General features: G+C 31.5%; 1 long non-coding RNA gene across 1 annotated transcript in view; it reads right to left on the reverse strand.

The window, feature by feature from the left end:
• Positions 1–5,156, reverse strand: part of LOC110269840 — a 14,331-nt gene that overhangs the window by 4,084 nt on the left and 5,091 nt on the right. The window contains exon 2 of the long non-coding RNA XR_002358596.1: positions 3,622–3,633. This is a non-coding gene — a long non-coding RNA (uncharacterized LOC110269840). The remainder of the gene's footprint in view (positions 1–3,621; positions 3,634–5,156) is intronic.

Here is a 5,156-nt window from a genome sequence, read left to right on the forward strand (position 1 = left end):
AAGAATAAATGTTTACAATGAAAATTTCCATTAATTGTTCCAATTTAATGAATTAAATGAAGTTACAAAATTTTCTTACATATATACATAGGCAATGACCAAACTAATAATTAATGATGACCAGACTTTTTGTACTACATACAAAGATAGATTACTGTGGTTTGTGGTGTGTGGGGGTGACTATGCAACTACAGCTACTACTACTACTACTTATCACATCAAATGCATACATATCTAGTTAATTAATTTTCGAAGCCAAGAAAACCAAATATTTGTTGACCTTGAGAGGCTAGTAGGTGGCAAAATTGGGAACATGTCTTGAATTTGTGTAAACATAATAACATGTATGAAGAGAGAGAATGGAGATTTTGATAGTGAGCGTTGCTTGTAGAGAAGGAATAATGCATGGAAGTAGGGCATATATTAGTAGTAGAATAGGGAACACAACACAAAAGTACAGGGAGTGGTGTGAGATATTGATGTGGGTTTTGAGTGAGTGTGTGTTGGAGTGAACATACAAAAACACAAATTGAGAAACATGCTTTGTGGAAATGCATGACCCAACCAAGAAAGAAAGAAGACGGTGTCAACTAAAAGGGCCAGATGGAAGCCAGAAGGGCATAAATGAAAATCAGAACCTTGGGGCAATGGGCCCACAATATTGATGGTACGGTTGATCCATAAGATTCTGTTGGGGCTGTTCCCTTCCAAGTACTTCAATTTCTTTTCTCCAATCACTCTAAATTATTAAGGATCAGAATATATAACAATTATTTTTAGACATCATTTTAATGAAAAAAATCAAATCATAAATTTTTACGGCATGTAAGATATTGATCATTGAACTAAATACTAAATTGTACATTTCTTTAATTTAGATCCCAAATTAGTGTAGTTATTATTACACACTTGTCTATAATGAATTTTATATTATTAACTATAAATGAGTTAGATATCGAGGGTTTATGAAGTCAGTTAAGTTCGTCTTGACTGAGGAAGCACACAATTGTGTGTCCATATTATAAACTAAGGTTTAATTTATTAACATTTCATTCTAATGATTTTGTTTTAATTTTTTTTAAGTAGTTTGTTGAAGTTCTTGAAGCATTTCTTACTTTTAAATTCATCATCTGAAAATTCATTATGAAATGTTGAATCCGTAATTTTTTTTTTAATGAAAAACACATCTCTTAACCACTTCCTTCTAGTAGTTCTAAATTCACATTCACTGAACCATTAAAAAAATATACTGATTTGGCTCTGGTTGAGAGAAAAAAAATGAAGAGAGTGAGAGAAATATATATATGATAATGTTAGAAGACTATTAAAATTTATTATTTTTGACTAATAATTAATTAATAATATTTAAAATATGAGTTAAAAATATATTATTAGATTGTTAGACTAAAGAAATTAGACTGATAGTTAAAAATATTTGTCAAAAATAATAAATTCTACTTATTTCTGAACTTTTTTCATATATATATATATAGAGAGAGATAAATGCGTACATATTGTTAACTAACTTGCTAATTATTAAGCAGTTCAACTAACTAACAGATTGATAACGAACTAACTAACTCCTATTAACTTATTGGTTCAGCTACTGCTACTTATTATTTCAGCAATTGGTATTAGGATTATGTTGTTTGAGATTAAGTAGTATCTACTAATTGATAATTGAAAGTGAAATTTTAAAAATTGAAATGATCCGCATTTAAAAGGATTAACATTTTTTTTATCTTGAATAGCCGACGAGTTCTCCTCCCTTGGATCTAAATATAGAAACTGATAGTGAAGATGCATCTCATCTTCTCTGGCTTACATAATAATTAAACTCGAAACTTCTCTAATAGAGTTTTGGTTTACCTGAACTTTGTTATAAAAAAAAAAGTCTAATTAAAGAAAATTATTGTTGATTTATTTATTTTTAAAATCTGAATACTTAAATAATGTTCAATTCTAGCTCTCATAAACAAGTATAGAGATGACAATTAATAATTAAGTTTCTTCATTAATCTTCGTTAAATAATAATGTTAACACACATTCTCACACATAGTTTATTACTAATTACTAGATTTATGGATGAAATGCCTATGGTTTTGTGAGCATGTATAATTTATACAACAATTATAGTTGAGTATGAAATGCTAGCTAAAAAATTCTTTATGAGGATTAAGGATGGCAAAATTCTCCGAGATGCGAGGATTTCTGTGGAGATTGCTTTGAATGGAGATTTAATAGTGGAAAATTTTTTTCGCGGAAATGGGGACGGAGGACAAAATTCTCTCGAGACAGGCGTAGAGACCCGAGCGGGGATCCCCACCCTATCCCCGCTAATCTCCAAAACCTAAAACATATATATATATAGAAACTCAAAACTCCTAATCATCATTTGCATAACCCTTCTTCACTTCAGAGATCCCTAACGCTGTCCATACTCTATATTCCATCCAACCTCTCTACAGCCACTCCCTCGCCACTCTCCCTTCTCACCGCATCGTCGCACCTCACCGTGCGTGCCATCACCCTCACCGCGTCGTGCTTTCTATTTGCGGCGTTTCGTTCCGTAACTCTGTCTTCGTGTCCATTTTTTCCTTTGTTGTCGCATCTCCTACCTCGTCTACTACTCTGTCCTTTGGCTTGCCATTATGTCCCCGCACTGGGTCATTTCAAAAGAAGTTACCATCTTGTCGTTTAGACTTTTTGTATAAAATCTTACTGTTTTGTATAGGATGGATACTTGCAACTCTATTCATATGAAAATTAATAATTAGTTAGAACTATCAGATAGATGAGAAATGGGGTCCCTGCGGGGAATGAAGCCCCGTGAAAAATAGGGATGGAGAGCAATATTCCCCCACGGCAGGGAACGGAAATGGGGACGGGGAGCAAATCTAAGAGTGGGGATGAGAAGTAGGGAGGCATCTCCCTACCTCGTTGACATCCCTAATGAGGATCATGTTGAAACCAATGTTATAAACCCGAACCGAATTAGTCAATTCGACTAAAAAATTAACGATCCAGACTTCTATCCAATTGATTTTATATTCTAGTCGTTTGAGTTTGAAAATTGATTAAATCGAAAAATCGGGTAAGAATCAATGTGGAGTGTGTACACAATTAATCATTGACGCACGAATTTGGAAAATTTAATAAAAATAAGCACCTCATTTAACAATTGAGAAATTCTAGGGGTCAGTACTTTTATTATAATCTGGCCAGCACTTAACCATCAAAAGAAAAGTGAGTAATCACACACCATTAAAAACACTGATGATGGTTAATTGATGACTACAAATCACAAAATTCGCTGTCTTCCTAGCACTCTTCTTAACAATTTTCATGATAATTAATGTTGGATGTGTAAATTTTTTGGTGCTTAAAGTCAGATATCATGACTTAGAAATGACGTATTAATTTTTACTTAATCATGCGAGATATAAATACAGTAGCAGACACTAACATTCGCAGTATGTAGAATTTTCAATGTCTTAAAAGGAATTTGAGATGAGTATTCAGAAGAATAGTCCTGCGACTCCTTAATCCCTTAGGACTTTATTTTTCTTTTTTGCTTAATTGTTTTAAATTTTTAGTGTAAAAAAAAAACTTGCAATCACTAAGCCAAACTACTTTTTGTCAGGTGTGATTTCTTTTAATATATAACACATACGAAATTAAATTATATTTTTAAAATTATATTTATTAATTATAATTTAAACTATTCAATTCATGATCCATCAATTAAATCAATTACATAGTAATTTAACATTTTGATCGGATTGATTATTGATTCAGATCCGAGAACTTGGGGGAAACATACACTTCCCAAAACACCACAAGTGGTCTTTGAATTTCTTTTATTTCTCTCTTTTATTTATTTATTTTTGTGTCATTAAGTTGAAGTTCTTTTAAATATAAAGCATATTATGCTACTAATAAGCCTTGGGCAAAATATGCTCAAATATCGTGCAAGTATAGACTACAGAATTCAGAGAAAAGATTGATTCTTTGCACTTTGCAAGGTAACTGGCTAACTGCACTGGACAGGAGAGTCTTAAATATGAAAGCCTGTGTCTATTACTCCTGCTTTAGCCATGTAAAACGGTAAAAGAACCGTACAACTTACACAAATATATAGGAAGATGTAGAGTATTCAAATTTAAAAAACAGTTAAAAAAAATTACACCACGAACACCCTAGAGTCACAGTGTTTAGAACTTAAAAGAGTCAAACTTGTTGGACTGTATGTACTTCAAGGCTATAAAGACTAGAGCATAGGTAGGGATAATGTAACAGCTAATAAACCATGCCCTTAGGCCATGCCACGGGTGGTGAATTTTTTAAATTATTTTCTTTACATCACTCTTACATCATTTCATCTAAGTAGAAAATAACCGGTGAAAAAAAAACATTCTCTTTCTTTAATTATTTTCCATTGGGATCAATTTTGGAGGGGGAAGATTGGGAAATGAATGTGACGAGGGAGTAAAAAGCAAAAAATAAAATAAAATTTTCACATCTTAATAATCATGGGTGAGGACAGGCACATACAGAAGAGTGTAAATGCGTATATAGACTATAAAGAAATTATTTATTGCAAATAAAGAGAAGAGATTTCATTTTGGACAGTAGAAATCATTTTGTTCAACATGGTCTAGTCAGCTCTGTGGACCAAATGCATTAACCACAAAGAGTTGTTTGCATTTAGGAATAGTGACAATATATAGTATTCTAAGAACAAAATATAAATGGTGCTACCAATCTAACTTCTTACATAAAGCTGCAGGAATATTTACTGTGATGAGGCAACAGTCTCGGAAATGCAGCAATTCAAAGGGGAAATTATGAAGGTTAATTCCATATCCTTGTCTCTTTTTTATTATTTTTGAAAATTGTTTAAAATTAAATAGGTCTATAAAAAATATATATTTATATGACATCAAAATATAATAACGTGAAGAAATTTTTAGAAATTCATTTAACATGACTAATATTACTTATATCTAAGGTAAATTAGACGACCTTATATAAGATCTTTAATTCTTCATCACTAAAACTAGTCTTTATAATATAATTTTTATAAGATTATTTTATATTTGATGTTGGATAACTAACTTTTTCATTTATGATAGCTAGCTTTTGGTTTTGCTAA

Source organism: Arachis ipaensis, chromosome B03 (genome assembly GCF_000816755.2).
Source record: "Arachis ipaensis cultivar K30076 chromosome B03, Araip1.1, whole genome shotgun sequence".
NCBI classification, from domain to species: domain Eukaryota; kingdom Viridiplantae; phylum Streptophyta; class Magnoliopsida; order Fabales; family Fabaceae; genus Arachis; species Arachis ipaensis.